Source organism: Leptonychotes weddellii, chromosome 12 (assembly GCF_054177405.1).
Source record: "Leptonychotes weddellii isolate Sample4059 chromosome 12, ASM5417740v2, whole genome shotgun sequence".
Taxonomy (NCBI): Eukaryota; Metazoa; Chordata; class Mammalia; order Carnivora; family Phocidae; genus Leptonychotes; species Leptonychotes weddellii.
This window is the reverse complement of record NC_138380.1, coordinates 87,181,211-87,198,393: the sequence shown is the minus strand read 5'-3', so window position 1 is coordinate 87,198,393 and position 17,183 is coordinate 87,181,211. Positions and strand designations below refer to the sequence as shown.

The window sequence follows — 17,183 nt, the reverse complement described above, 5'->3', positions numbered from 1 at the left end:
TCTCACAGTAGGCATGGATGCTCTAACCTAATAAATAATAAATTAAAATTAAATTAAGTCTTTGGCACTTAAAATTGTTTTGACAAAAAAAAAAAAAAAAAAAAGACCCTGTGGATTTGTCCCAACCTATTATAATTGTTAACACCGCCCAAAATAAATTAAAACAAGATTTTCAAGGATTGAAACCTATTATATGAAGTCTATTTAGGCCCAGTTTAGCCTGTTATTAAACCTGGAAAAAATGGATGGTGCTTACAATGAATTATTTAATGCCATGGTCCCATCCATTAAGGTATCCAATACCCAGTATTATTGAAATTATTAGCTCCATCCTATCAGCAACTAGTAAATATTTTACAGTCACAGATTTGGCTAATATGTTTTGTTCAGTCCCCATTTCAATAGCCTCTCATCACCAATTTTACTTTACCTTAAAGGAACACAATACACCTTAACCCGGCTACCCATGGGGTATCTCAACAGCCCATCCAACACCATCTTTTCAGTACCACATCCAACTTTCTCCAGGAATGTAGATATGACATTATATTGATGAATCTTCCTCTAAGGAGCTTCATTTGGCACACTCATTCAGGACATACAAACATTCACAAAGGAGCTCACAAGAAAAGGATCTGCCATATGTAGTACAAGGCCTCACCACCTCAGCAAAATTTCTGGCCAATATTTGGTCAATTGAAGGCCACTCTGTTCCTGACAATGTCAAGAAACAACTATTGACTGTCATCACCTACAATGAACACAGCGTTTTTAAGGCCTTTTTGGGTTTTGGAGGCAATATATACATTCAGAATTTTACTTAAGACCATTTATTCCATTACTTACTAACTGTCCCACTTTGAATGGGGACCCCTACAAAAAAGGTTCTAAGTCTGTCCAAATTGCAATATAACAGGCACTCCCATTAGTGCTCCCCCAGAAAATCTTTTATTGTAGAGTTTTTAGTAACCTCCTTTTCTGTCTCCTGGAGTCTGTGGACCACCCAGGATGGCCACGTCACCCATGAGCTTCTAATCTCCTGTTCCCCATGTTATACACCAGTAGAGTGAAAGTTACTGTCTCCATGTTGGGTCCTTCTAGAGATGGGGTCTCTCACAGTCCCCGAGCCTGTGACTGTACCCATTTGTCATTATGTCTTGGGTCTTAGAGACAATAGACTGTAGGCTTGGGATGGCCATTGAAACCTTGCTAAAATAAATACATTTTTAGGATAAAGCAAGACTCAGACCATACGGCGTATTGTCTTTACAGAATAAAGTGGCTTCCCCTTGCCCTCAGTCCCTTGCCATATGGCACTGGAGGAAGTCACTCTTCTTCTGGACCCATTGGTTACCTGAAGACCCCGCTGGAAACAACTGAGTAAATAAGAAGGGGAGTTGATATACTTTATAGATGGCACTACCAATATTATACATGATGGAGTCTGCTGGAGGGCTTTTGCTGGCCATCCTTTACCTAGATGCCTCTGATAAAGTCCAGAATCGAAAGCTTGGCACAATTGGCTAACTTTAGGCAGCCACCTTAGCACTGGATGCCCTGCCTGGATGCAACAATTAGCCTCATTTCCACATTTTTATAGACTCTTGGTCATTGTTCATAATCTGACCATTGGGTTTAGCCAATGGCAAAACCATGATCTTTAGCATAAAGAACTTGGGATTTCTTGCCTCACACCTACCCAAAATATAAGTTAAGATCATCTACAATCCAAGGCCTCACTAAAGTACTCCTTATTTCCTTCAATGTTTGAGGTATTATTGAGAATAACCAAGACACTCATTTAACTTCTCAGAATATACAATGTTGGGGTCTTGACTTACCCCTTTTTGCTGTCTCAGCCATTTTTAGATCACCCTAGAGCCCTACCCTGCTTTCCACAGGAAGGCCTCACCATGTGAATAATAAACCTTTTATACCCTTTTGGTGTATGTGTGATATCATCAGCCTTGACATCTGAACCAAATTTGTAAGGAGATGACCCTGTCCTGACATGAGAAAACCAAAAGATAAGGTACAAATTCCATTTAAAGACACAATACGGGATACAAGATCCAGCACTAATTTCCAGTCTAAAATCCTGGATAACAACATGTCCAAGGTCCACTTTCCATTTCAGGTCTGGGTGTCTGAGATTTGATGTTTAGGTATTAGGCCAAAAGTCCAATTCTAAAGTCTAAATCAGATATAAAATCTAAGCCTTAGGTCAATGTCCAGGTCTGATTTCCATGCCTAAGGTCAGGTTCAATGTCCAGATCAGAGAAAGGTTCAAGATTTAGGCTCAAGATCCAGACTATGGTTCAGTTTCTAGGTCCAAGGAACAATTTCAGATCTAAGGTCCACGTTCAGATCCAAGTACAGGGTCTAGATCAAAGATACAGGTTTGAGGTTTGCATCCAAGGTTCAAATACAGGGTTCAATTTCTACTTCTAAGGTCCAGGTCCAAGACGTGGTTGAAGGTCCAGGTCTAGGTTTCATGACAAGGTAGAAGTTCAGGTCTGAGGTAAGAGGATCTCTTCCAATATGTAGCATCAAGGGCCAGCTCCAGTGCAGAATCAAGCTTTAGATCAAAAATCCTGGTTGAAGATTCATGTCCAAAGTACAGTTCCAAAACCAAGTTCCATGCCCAAGATCAGGTCCAATGAACTAGACAAATTTCATCACGAGGACCAGGTCCAGGCCCATATTCACTCTCTACCTACCTACTTATTATCTATATCCTGCCCCATCATTACCTACTTACTTGCTGTTAACACCCTGCCTCACAGTGACTTAAAAACTATACTGTGTCATACAAATTGACTACCTAACCACTTACTATATACAACCCACTTCACATCTACTTCTTACCTACACACTTCTTTAACCCCATTAACCATTCACTTTAGAGTTAAAGGGTTAGATATATTTAACTTCTAACCACACACACCCATTATTTACTTCCCATCCCACATTCACTCTCTACCTACCTCTCTGTGCATACCCACTCATACCTATTCTTTGTCCTCTATCTACTCATTAATCACTTCCCTCCCCCACTATCCATGCCCATAGTATTCTACCTCTCCCCACCTCACACCCACTCATCCTTACCATCTACTTCATGCCATTTGCCAACTACACCCACTCACTACCTATCCACTCACTAGTTAATCACTGACCCATACCTATTCATTACCAACCATTCATCATCTACTCCCCATTCCATGCTATTCACTATGCTTCAAACTCACCTACTCACTACCGGTTCCCTACTCTAACTCATTACCAATTCACACTCCACACATTCACTACCCACCCTTGTCCTAAACATATTACTTCTCTTAAGTTCCCCAGGGATAATTATTTACCTATTCAATCATTCTGTATGTATGTATGTATGTATATATGTATGTATCTCTCTATCATCATCCAGCCATCCATCCATTTTCCTTGGCAATTTAACAAAGAGAGGTGTACAATATAGCAATTCAACTATTCTGTACATTACTCATTGCTCATTAGAAGGGCATTTGACTTTGTTAGCTACTCACCATCTAAAACCAGACCCCCTTAGCTTGTGATTATTTATTTACATCTGTCTGTAACTGAACCATGGAGACTTTTGCATACTGGACAGTTTAATGTCTCACACTCAAGAAATACTCTTTCTTCTCTTATCCCAGTGAGTCTCATACACAAACACACTCAGAATAGGCTGAACATATTCTGTCCAGCAAGTCATCAATAGTAAGAAACCTTAATAATTTCATGTTGAATGTTATTTAGTATTAGAAAATGGTTTTTTGTCATGTAATAAACTATGTTAGAACAAATGATTGAAAAAACCTTCAGAAATATTCTGAAGCCTATACCAATTATAACGGTGGAAGAGCCTAGGCAGTCTTTCTGCCTTCCTCCAGGAATTAAGGTTGTTTTAAAGTGAAATAGCTTGACCCAGACATTAAAAATTGATTTTCTTTTATTCTTTTTCCTGGCTAAACATTTTAGAATAAATTTTACTGATTTCCCATGTATGTATTTGTTTCCTGAGGGCTTTTCTCAATTAAGATTTGTATTTTAATTCCAGCATTGTTAACATACATTGTTATGTTAATTTTAGGTGTACAATATAGCAATTCAACTATTCTATACATTACTCATTGCTCATTAGGACAAGTGTACTCTTTAATTCCAATCACCTGTTTCCCCCATCCCCCACCAACCCCTCCTCTGGTAACCATCAGTTTGTTCTCTATAGTTAAGAGTCTATTTCTAGGGGCGCCTGGGTGGCTCGGTTGTTAAGCATCTGCCTTTGGCTCAGGTCATGATCCCGGGGTCCTGGGATCGAGCCCCGCATCGGGCTCCCTGCTCAGCGGGAAGCCTGCTTCTCCCTCTCCCACTCCCCCTGCTTGTGTTCCCTCTCTCATTGTGTCTCTCTCTGTCAAATAAATAAGTAAAATCTTAAAAAAAAAAAGAGTCTGTTTCTAGGTTTCTCTCTTTCTACCTCTCTCTCTCTCCTTTTCCTTTGTTTTGTTTCTTAAATTCCACATATGAGTGAAATCATATGGTAATTGTCTTACTCTGACTGATCCTGATGGCTTTTTGGACCATGGTAAATAGAATTTAGACAATTTAAGAAGATCCAAACTATTAGAGTACAGTTTATCAGAACAGCTGTTTCCTATAAAAGTAATCCTTTTCCTTATAGTTTGTGCAATGTTGACTTGGTATAAAGGGTTTCTTTTGAACAACATTCATATAAAAATGTTTGCCTTTTAAAGGGCCTCAAATCATTGTATTCCTGACTCTCATGCAGTTGTTTTTCTGCAAGAGATAATGCAATTTTTTAGGTTCACTTAACCTCTTATTTTTATTTATGTAATCTTGAACCTAGAGGGCATCATTATAGACTAATAATTTAGAGGAATGAGTCCCAAGCCCCTTACACCTATTGACAGATTATATAAAATTAGACTTATTTAAAAGATGTGGTTTTTTTCAGAAGGATTTTCCAGGGAAAATTCTAATAGTAGTGATTTATATCAAAAATATAAAATAAGAGCTGAAATAAATCTTTTCAAGTTAAGGGGAACTGGTTTTCTTTACAAGTTGTTCTAAATAACATGACATAAGCCCTCCTATTTGGTAAAATAGATCAGAGTTGGTTGCTTTATCCTGCACCTGTTTGGAATCTCTTTATGTGTCCAATAGTTTTGTGATTTAGTGATTCATTCATCCACTTTGTAATTCATTCACAACACGTCTGCTCCAAAGATTTGTCCCTGAGTTTCAGTAAGTATTGTCACTCCAGGTGTCCCATAGATCTTCAAATACCCACTACCTACTAAGCATTGATTAAAAGCTAAAAATATAATTTTTCCTTTTTTTATTATTACTAAAAAAAAAAAAACCCAAAAATCTATAGCACATGACTTCGCATAATGCTCACTTACAATTATTTTTTGGTCCACAATCTATAAAGAGTAAACAGATATGCAAATTTCTGGAGATATACACCTTCAAATCACATGAATCTCTTAAATTATTTAAAAATTATTAAAGTAATATTTTTAATTGACTTAACAAGGTGCCAAGATAGCAAAAAGTAAATCATAGATGTTATATTTACCTCAGAAAATTTGAATTTACTTGACTGTAGGGTCACCAAACCTCTTGGTTTTTTTGGAACTGAGGGTTTTGCTAGGATCTTGGAATTTCAATGCTAAAATCAGAATGGGTAGTTTCCCATTTTCTCTACTATTGTCTCCTTCTTTTACCTGCCAGGCATTGTCTTGGTGGAGCTAGTTCTCAAATCAGCGCTGACCAAAGCAGAAACTAAATCAGAGTCTTCAACCCACTCATCTAGTGGGACCAAATCTAATGTTGCTACTGTTGTTTATGTGCTGGAGATTAGCTCCAGACATTTGTATAATACACATCATAGTGTTCATTTCGTTCCCTGCCCTATTTATCTAATGATTGTATTATATTTTAATTTGATTCTAACCTTTACAACCAGACTTAAATTTTGGTTTAACTACTTAACAATCCAGTTCCCTGCTGGGAGTAGACCAGAGCAGTTATCACTACTTACCTTGTCTAGGCCCTAAAATCCTGTATAATTCCTGCCAATAACTCTGCTAATTAAAAATCTAAACCTCCTCTCTGGACCTCTTCTCTACCAGCTGTGGGCTATGGTCTTGCTCCGGCTGCACCAATCCCAGAAACTAGGTGACTATTTCCATTTGTCTTCACAATTAGTTTTGACTTCTTGAATTTCTTCTACCCAATTTGCCTAATTGAATATCTTTCCCTACCTCAGTGGTTCTCAAACTTTAATATGCACAAGAATTTCTTGGTGAGCTTTTAACACACAGTTTTCTGAGCTCTATCCCCAGAGATTCTGATTCAATAGGTTACAGAAGTGCCCACGAATTTGTATTTCAAAGAAGCTCACAAGAAAAACTGATACCCTTGGTTCAGGGGACACCCTTTGAGAACTGGTGTTTTGAACTAAACACTGTCTAGAGGGAAGACCTCCCTGTTTCTTCTAAACCCCATATCCAGTTCAGTTCTAATTTCTTTTTCTTCTTATCTGCTCATTTTAGTTGCTGAGTTGCCTGTACGCCAAACGACAGTCATAAAACCACTGGCCCCGAAGGCCGACATCACTGCTGACATTTTCCTTTGGCAATATCCCTTTTCTTCACATAGAGTGAAGTAAAATAGAGCCTATTTTAAATTTTAACTTTTAGTTCACTCTCTAAAGAGGGTACATGTTTATCAGATTAAGTCAGCAGCTGAAATAGATTTAAATTCATTCAATGTTCCTGCCAGTTTCCTCAAAGTATTTTTACTGAATTTAACAATGTGAAGTAGGACAAAATGCAGAAATTTGCCCCAAGTAGCTTCCAGCTCTGATGCACACTCTCAACAGCCTTCATGGATTGAGTTTGAATTTAATAAAATGGATATAAATAAGTCTCCTGAAGTGTTTTTATTTCTCTTCTCAATTTGAACCACCAGAGTGTAAGACAGAGAAAAAAAATAGCGTAAAACTAGTATTATGGAATGGAGGCATGTATTACTAAAAATTCTCATATTATGTTATTGGTTATATTGTCAGCTCTGGGGAATTTCAGCCAGGATCTCATCAGCAGTAAAGGACAGGCAGCTATGAAGGTTGCTGAGGTAGGATTTCTTGTGTCTCTTCCTGAGGATGGGTAAATAGGGACTTTGATGACTTGGGGCTTCTTTTTCATGGTGCATATAGTGGTAAATGTATATATAGAAGAGCTGAAAATAAGGTTTAACATTAGAAAAAGAGGTGACTTATTCACTGATTCATATTTTGAATGCAAAAGAAACAAAAATTCCTAAGTAGCTCTTGAGCCAAAGAGGAAATTAAAAAATATAATCATAGCTTATTGAGAAAACAAAATTAATGAAAAGATTTTATAAAAATTTATAGGGTTTGGTCAAACTCTGAAGACTAAAATGCTGGGGGTTTTTTGGTCTTGCATTTTAAGACTATTATTTTTAGGTTCATAACAAAATTAAGAAGAAGTTTCAGAGAGTTCCCTTATACCCTCTCCCCCATCATCCCCCCACCAGAGTGGTATATTTGTTGCAATTGATAAACCTACATTAATATGTCATTATCATCCAAAGTCCACAGTTTACATTAGGGTTCACTCTTGTACAATCTTTGTGTTTTGACCAGTGTATAATGACACATATCCACAATTATGGTGTCGTAAAGAGTATTTTCTCTACCCTAAAAGTCCTCTGTGCTCTGCCTATTCATGTCTTTCTACCACAGTCCCTGGCAACTACTGTTTTTACTATCTTCATAGTTTTTTCCTTTTCTAGAAAATCATATAGTTGAAATCATACAATATATAGCCTTTTCATATTGGTTTCTTTTACTTGGTACTATGTATTTAAATTTCCTCCATGTCTTTTCATGGTTTGATAGTTCATTTCTTTATGGTGCTGAATAATATCCCATTGTCTGGATATATCACAGTTTATCTATTCACCTACTGGAGCATATCTTTATTTCCTCCAAGTTTTGGCAATTATGAATAAAGCTGCTATAAACATCCATATACAGCTATTTGTGTAGACATACGTTTTCAACATCTTTGGGTAAATACCAGGGAGTGCTATTGCTGGATAGTATGGTAAGACTATGTTTAGTTTTGTAAGAAACTACCACCCGATCTTCCAAATTGGCTGTTATTTTGCATTCACACTAGTAAAGAATGAAAGTTCTTGTTGCTCCATATCTTCACCAATATTTGGTATTATTAATGTTCCACATTTTGGCCACTCTAATTTTAGTATATGTGCTGCCGGAGCGAGCACCACATTTTGGCCACTCTAATAGGTATGCAACAGTATCTCATTGTTCTAATTTGCATTTTACTGTTGACATATGATATGGAGTATCTTTTCATCTGCTTATTTGCCATGTGTATATCTTCTGTGATGAGATGTCTGTTAATGACATCTCATTTTTTAATGAGATTGTTTTTTTACTGCTGAATTTTAAGAAATTTTTGCATATTTTGGATAATAGTTCTTTTTTTTTTTTTTAATTTTCTTTATTTATTTGACAGAGAGGGAGGGAGAGCACAAGTAGGCAGAGAGGCAAGCAGAGGGTGAGGGAGAAGCAGGCTCCCTGCAGGGCAGGGAGCCCAATGTGGGGCTCGATCCCAGGACCCTGGGATCATGACCTGAGCCGAAGGCAGACGCCCAATGACTGAGCCACCCAGGAGCCCCAGGGATAATAGTTCTTAATTGGATATGTCTTTGCAAATATTTTCTTCCAGTCTGTGGCTTGTCTTTTTCTTTTTCTTTTTTTTAAAGATTTTATTTATTTATTTGAGAGAGAGAATGAGATAGAGCATGAGAGGGGGGAGGGTCAGAGGGAGAAGCAGACTCCCTGCCGAGCAGGGAGCCCGATGCGGGACTCGATCCCGGGACTCCAGGATCATGACCCCAGCCGAAGGCAGTCGCTCAACCAACTGAGCCACCCAGGCACCCTTCTTTTTATTTTTCTTGACAATGTCTATTAAAGAACAGAAAGTTTTAATTTTAATGATGTCCATTTTATCAACTATTTCTTCCATAGATTGTGCCTTTGGTGTTGTATCTAAAAAGTCATTGCCAGTTGTTACATGCCCCTTCATGAATGGATAGGAGCAAGTGAGTGGAAAGGTGGCCAGGCAGCCATCCTGGTAGAGCTTGGGCACCCTGGGGGCCATGCTGTGGAGCTGTTCCTTGTAACTGAATTTGCCTGGGAGGGGTGAGTGGGGTTGTTCCCCCACAGGGAGGTGTTACCCCCTAGTGACGGACTATGCAGCTGTGCAGAGGTAGTTTTCTTCTTAGATTATTAATAGGAACCATTCTTTCTCATGTCCAGCTGGAGCAAGGACATGAGACTCCTCTTTAACTGGTTCATGAAGAAATGTGAAGATGGCTTCTAGAAACGTTTGCTTTCATATAAATCAACTTGAAGTATTAAAGACTTCAAAACCTTTTTTTTTTTTTTTGTGACACAAAGCCTGTAAAATAACAAGTGTCATAGGCCCAGCTCTTCCCCAGAAGCCTTAAGAAAGGCCTGGGCCTTGAATATGTGATATTCCATAATCATGTTAAAGGAAGGATAGTTTGCATATTTCAAGGAGGTCCTTACCTGCAAGGAGCACCTGGATTCCTTCATGGAGGTGCCATTGCAACCATGATTGATGCTATTATTGGTATATCTGCAATTATAGTTGGGGGATTGTCGTGACTGACAATCTCAGCATTACTTTTAAAAGGTCAATCCCCCTTTGTTCTGTTGTCGTGATAAATAGCCAACTTGATAAAATTGAAGGAAGGAAATTGTTTGTTTTCTGTGATGCTCAAAGCATGGATGAGAAGACCCTATATTCAGAAGCAACAAGCTTATTGGTAAAGCTGGATCCCAAAGGAAGTTTGACATAAAAGAGCTTCTGGTGCATTCTACACTAATCTCCACTAGGCTCTCTCTCCTCCAGAAGAAGCTGTTGTCCCCAGTCCTCTACTTACCTGCTGTTGAGTCCCCGAGAGGATGAAGCCTGCTAACATTGGCCTTCCTGAGCAAATCTTCAGAATACAACTCCAAGAGCTCTTTCCACCTTCTAAACTTTTTAACATAGAAGCACTCCCTGTGGGGGGAAAAAAAGTCATCGCCAAATGAAAGGTCATCTAGAGTTTCTTCTATGTTATCTTCTAGGAGTTTTATAATTTTATATTTCACATTTAGCTCTGTGGTCCATTTTGAGTTAATCGTTCAGGTTATATAAAGTCTGTTTTATGTTTGTTTGTTTGTTTTACATGTTCATGTCTAGTTGATCCAGCACCATTTGTTAAAAAAAAATCTCTGCTCCATTGTGTTGTCTTTGCTCCTTTGTCAAAGATTAGTTGACTATTTATGTGGGTCTCTTTATGGGCTCTCTATTCTGTTCCATTGATCTATTTGTCTATTGCCAACACCACACAATCTTGATTACTGTAGCTTAAAGTAAGTATTAAAATTGGGTAGTGTCAGTCCTTCAACTTTGTTCTTCTTCAATATTCTGTTGGTTATTTTTGGTCTGTTGATTTTCCACATAAGCTTTAGAATCAGTTTGTCGATTACCAGAAAATAACTTGCTTGGATTTTGATTGGAATTGCATTGAATCTATAGATCAAGTTGGGAAGAACTGACATCTTGATAATATTGAGTTTTCCCATCCATGAACATGGAATATCTCTCCATTTATTTAGTTATTTGATTTCATTCATTAGTTCTATAGTTTTCCTAATATAGATCTTGTACATATTTTGTTAGATTTATATCTAAGTATTTTATTTTGTGGGGTGCTAATGTAAAAGGTATTGCATTTTACGTTTTAAATTCCATTTGTTTATTTATTGTTATATAGGAAAATGGCTGACCTTTTGTATATTATTAACCTTGTACCCTGCAACCTTGCTATTAGTTCCAGGAGTTTTTTGGCTGATTCTTTCAGATTTTCTACATAGACAATCATGTCATCTACAAACAAAGACTGTTTTATTTTTTTCCTTCCAAATCAGTATATGCTTTATTTCTTTTTCTTGTCTTATTATGTTAGCTGGGGCTGCTTTTGTTTCAAAAGGAGAGATGAAATAAATGAACCAAGTATTCAACTCAGTTAGTTAGAATGGATGAGATTCTGGTCAAAATGTTATACTAAGTTCATGCTTTGGTGCTTTCTACATCCTCAACTCAAAACAATAATAGAAAAAATATTTTAAAAATACAAAACAGGAAATAAGTTGATGACAAAGGTTACTGGAATGTGGCTATGGCCACAGCAATGGCAGGGTTTAGCACTGCTGGGTAAAGATTCTAGAACCAGGCTCACAACTTGAAGTTGGGTGAGGGGTGAGCCTTCTGACAGAAAAACAAATGAAGTCTTATTTTTAGAAGATTTTGGCATTGGAAGTCAGCTGGACAAAGGCCTAGTTTCATGTCCACACCGGGACCAATACGCCCACTTGCTTAATAGCATTGACCAAAACACATCGTTCAAATAATATTGTCCCCAATATGAATATGGACTAGGAATCCTAAAAGTACCTATTTCTAAGCTGGTATGTGGGAGACTAAGTGGAGGAAACACAAAAGTCTCTACATAAAAATAGGTAAACAGAGAGAATAAGAAAAAGAAAATAAAAGGAAAAACAAACAAAAACTTCTCCAAACACAAGCTTGCAAAAATGTATAAAATGCATTGAATCTTTTATGATAAAAGACATAGGACAATATTAAGAAATAAAATATTAAATTTATTGTAGATAAAGTTATTTGGAATAGTTGGACAAATATTTGCAATAATTATATTTAAGAGTGTAAAAAAAGATATAGAAAGAAATAGCTTCTATGAAAAATGTGAGCAATGATATATTTAAAAAGCAGAAAACCTAAAAACAGCAAGATATAAATAAAAATCAGTTAAATCTTAGAAATAAAACTTTAAAAAACTATATGGGAGGGATTTTAGACTAGACACAATTGCATAGTGAAATGGTGAACTAGAAGCTAGTGCTAAGGAATTAGTTCAGGTGTTACTGCAAGAGCTAGAACCAGAAATGTGAAGAAATATAGGGACTTGGTAACAGTTTGAGAATCTCCCATATATATTTGATGAGAGCTCCAGAATAGAAGAAATGATGAAGACACAATATTTTAAGAGATAACTTTCAGCGTTGAAATAATCAAAAAAATTATTTGAGATCTGAGATCAAAAGAACAGTCTAAGCTCTTCAAGATAGTTAAAGAAAAACAAATCCACACCTAGACTCATAACATACTGCAGAATATTCAGGATATAAAGAAAATCTAATATGCATGCTGAGGAAAATGAGCAATAATTTACAAAAGAATAAACATACTGGCAGCAAACAGTAGGCATTGGTAAATGGGGATCATATTTTCAAAGTGCTGATGTAGCTAATTTAGCCTGTATGTTGGACAAGCTCAACTGGGAGAATGACATCATTGCAAATGAAATGTAGTTGGTATGCCACTCTCCCTTTAAATATTTCCAGGGAAAGAAGTCCTTTTCCTCTCTCAAAATGGGTGGCCTCATGATCTTTCTGAGCACTCTTAAATTACTAAAATGTTTTATGGGCACTTCAAGATATGAAACACATTTTCAAACCAGTTCTTACACTGGCCAGTCTTATCCCATAGTTAAAGCTCTTAATTTCGTTCAAAATTATATCACTCTCCTCCTCCCAGCTGAGGTTGGTGGGGAAGAGGCCAAGTAGGGGGACAGGAAATTTTCAATGGACTTGTTAAGAGCCAGCTCTCTACTTTCTGGGTTGAGTAATGTTTGAAGCTGGCTCTGATTCACATGCACCTGACTGACGTGGCCTGATGTTCTCTTTCCTGTAGCTGCATTTACCCTCTGCCTTTACCCACTAAGAATCTAATGTGCCACCTTCAGCCTCTGGTACTGAAGCCCCATTCCCATGGGAAGCCTGATGGACAGGACCTCAACAGACTCACGTCAGTGTTCTCAGGGCATGGCCCACATTTGGCCCATGAGTAAAGTTCACGCTTCCTTGACCAACTCTGGGGTTGCTGGCTGATCTTAATCTGGTCACTTCTCCCTAGCTCTCCTGTTAGCAGTTAACCTGCCGTCTCTGGCTCTTCACATTTCCCAGGTGGGGTTCAGAAGCCAATCCTCAGTGTCCACTTCACAGCCCAAATACTATGTTTTCTCTATCATCCAAATGGAATTTGATATTAGGATTCAGCTTCACTTCACCCCACGATTGCCCCAGGTAGGATGGCAGACAGAGTCCTCCCCCTGGGACATCTACAAGGTTGTTCAAAACTGCTGAACCATTTCCTGTGAAAATGTGTACACCTAAGTGGGTTGTCTGTCTTAGAAGTTACTTTGGACTTTGGTGCCTTGAGTTTTCCTACTGAATATCCCATTATATCAACTAAATTAGCATTCAAGATAATTTAGATATTTTCAGATATAAAAAGACCAAGAGGTTTGACAACTGCTGAAATATTGAGATGTATTTCAGCAAGAAGAAAAATGGACTTGGAGGGAAGATATGGATATAATGTGTACAGAAATTAATTAACTGTGAGAGTAAATGTAATTAACTATTACATTTATTTTTAGGTTTTGTTTTATCAAAGGTATGCAGGCACATAATTTAAGAAGTCAGGTAGTTCTATAGCAGTTGTTTCTTTTTAAACCCAACCGTTTCCAACCTCTCCATCCCCTCAGGCTCTCTCTTGTCGATCTTATCCAGCCCCATTATTTAAAGACAAAGAAACAAACAAGCAAAAAACAAATATATGCCATGAAATTATAAATAGAAACTTCCAATGTAGACCACTCTTGTGTCTAGACATGTTTGTCTAGCTGCCTGCCTGTGCATGGCACTTGGATATCTAGTAAGAATCACAGATCAATAAGGTCACAACAGAACTGACTTTCTCCTTCAAATCTGCATTATGAGACAATCAAACCCAAAATAAAAATATGCTCTTTTTAAAAATCCTATTTCAAATCCATCAACAAATCCTACTGGCTCTATCAGAAATATTCCTAAATCTCACCATTTCCATCACATCCCCATGGATCTCACTCTTCCCATGCTCTAGTTTTCCTACTCTGGTCCACTCTCGCCAGTGACTTTGCTGTTCCTCTGTGGTCCCCACACTAGCCCAGCTCAGTAGTTGCTGGTCTTTCAGCCTGAACGTTCCTCCATCTGGATAGTTTCCTGGCTGCCTCCGTACTCCACTCAGGCCTCTGCTTAACTGCTACCTTATCAATTTATCTCCTTGTATCTAATTCATTTTCACTCAATACCTGTCACCATGCCATTCCCTCTCTCTTGCTCATTCTCCTTTTGTCTTTTTCTCTCTTTCTGTATGTGTGTGGGCACCCCCCCACACACAGAGTTTGTACATTTGTTTTTATTAGTTTATAAAAAGTCTTCTCTCCCTAGAATGTAAGTTCCATGAGAACTGAGACTTTGTTTTATTGTACTGCTGCGCCTAGAATAATGCTTGTCATGTAGTAGGGCTCCAATACATTCATCTTTTAGTGTTTTATTGAGGTACATGATACACCCAGTAAAGTGCACACATCTTAAATGTATAGCTTAATGAGTTTTTACATTATTCATATACACACATAGAAACACCACCAAGATGTGGCACATTTCCATCTCCCCAGAAGGTTCCCTTGTGCCCTTTCTAGTCAGTACCCCCTCCAAGAGGTAACTACAACCTGATGGCTGTCACCACCTATTAGTTTTGCCTATTCTTGAACGGCATACAAATGAATCATACATCTTATAAGTCTTTCTGTCTGGCTTCTGTTGCTCCATACTTGTCTGTGAGATTCATCCATGTTGTTGTGGTATCAATAGTTCATTCTTATTTTTATTGCTGGTAAGTGTTCTATTGTATGAACATACAATAATACATTTATTGGTTTTTCTGGTGGGTGGAAATGTGGGCTGTTTCCAGTTCTTTGCAATTGTGCATGCTCTTGTATATGTCTTCTGGTGCAAGTATGCACTCATCTCTCTTGGGTATATATCTAGTAGGGGACTGTGGTGTCACAGAGTAGCTGTGTGTTTCACTTTAGTAGACACTGCCGGACAGCTTTCCAAAGTGGTTGTACCACTTTACACCCACACCAGCCATAAGTACCAGTATTTTCCCTCTTGTTTTTCTATCATGGCTCTATCAGGAAAGGGAAATTGCTTGTCTGGTTGGAATCGTCACTGTAACATTCCAGGAACTACACAATTTTGTGTCCATATCAAATTCACTTTAACATGTTCAGAGTTGATAAAGCCCTCACTGTGGATGCCAAGAAAGCCACAGCGTAGGTGGCCTCTGCTCCTATCTTTCATCAAAATATTCAAATGATTCCAGTAAAGGTCTATTGTCCCATGAGGATGCAATTTGCTAGACGTTGAGTGGCTTTTATCTATTGATACTTGTGGGTTCAATTGTGTCCCTCAAAAAGATATGTTCAAATCCTAACTCCTGTACTTGTAAAAGTGATTTAATTTAGAAATTGAGTCTTTGTAGATGTAATCAAGTCACAATTAATTATAACTAATAATTATTAATTGCCCTAATCCATTGATTGGTTCTCTTATAAGAAGGGGAGTTTAAGACACAGACACACAGATAGAATGCCATGCATGATGGTTAATTTTAGGTCTCAGCTTGACTGGGTCCAGATTTTTGGCCAAATATTATTCTGGGTGTTTTTTTGTGAGGGTATTTTAGGTTGAGATAAGCATCTGAATCAGTAGACTTAGTAAAGCAGACTGCCCCTCCTAATGTGGGTGGGCCTCACCTAATCAGCTGAAAGCCTGAATAAGACAAAAAAGCTGACCCTTCATGCAGTAAGGGAGAATTATTTCCTGCTTGACTGCCTTGAACTGGGACATCAGCCTTTTCCCTGCTTTTGGACTCAAACTGAAACTTAAGCTCTTCTGGGTCTGAAGCCTCCCAACCTTCAGACTAGACCTACTCTATTGGCTTTCCTGGTTCTCAGGTTTTCTTTTTTTGTTTGTTTGTTTGTTTGTTTTATTTATTCATGAGAGTCAGAGAGAGAGATAGAGAGAGGCAGCAGCAGACGGAGAAGCAGGCTCCCTGCCTAGCAGGGAGCCCGATGCGGGACTCGATCCCAGGACCCTGGGATCGTGACCTGAGCTGAAGGCAGACGCTTAACCATCTGAGCCACCCAGGTGTCCCGGTTCTCAGGTTTTCACTTGGACTGGGACTACACCACTGGCTCTCCTGGGTCTCCACCTTACTGACTCCCCCTGCAGATCTTGGGATGTGCCTGCCTCAATAATGGCATAACTGCATAATCAGGTCTGTTTCTCTGGAGGACCCTGATGAATACACCATGTGAAGATGGAGCCAGAGATCAGATGATGCATCTACAAGCAAAGGAATGCCAAGAATCAAGAATCGCTGGCAACTACCAGAAACTAGGCAAGAAGTATGGAACAAATTCTTTCTCAGGGTTTCAGAACCTCCAGAAAGAACCAATCTTGCCCACACCTGGATTTCAGAATCCCAGCCCCCAGAACTGTGAGAGAATACATTTCTGGGTTTTAAGCCCCCAGTGTGTGATCATTTGTTACGCAGCCCTAGGAAACTAATACAATACTTTTACTCAGTGAACTGCTGTTGATAGATACTGGTTATCAGAGCCCACAAGTAGAGAAAAAAAGGAAGTTCAGGGTTTTTGCCCGTTGCACTACCTGAATTTTCTATCCAGCGGTTATCTGACCATAAAAACATCTCGGTAGAGATGTCCTATCACATAAGCCATATAAGCAGGTATTGTAGAAGCCCCTGCTGTGAGAAGCCTTCTAGCCCAAGAATTCGTCTTGCCTCATGATTGCTGCTGACAGAGAGAATCCAGCAGACAGATGACAACACTTACCTGAACCAGTGTCTGCATAAAACCATTCCCACTCAGTAGATGCCCATGGAGTTGTGCAATGTGGTAATGGTGGGGGGTTGCAATGGGGCGTCTTCTAGTAAAACAGCTAGTTATATTCCAAGTGGAGAATCCACACTCAAGCTCTGTGACTCTGTTCAATACAC

The 17,183-nt window shown here is 38.5% G+C and overlaps 1 pseudogene; it reads left to right on the top strand.

Annotated features, from left to right (window-relative positions):
• Positions 1-9,150: 9,150 nt before the first annotated feature.
• On the top strand, positions 9,151-9,996 carry LOC102746944 (acyl-coenzyme A thioesterase THEM4 pseudogene; annotated as a pseudogene).
• The last annotated feature ends 7,187 nt before the right edge of the window (positions 9,997-17,183 follow it).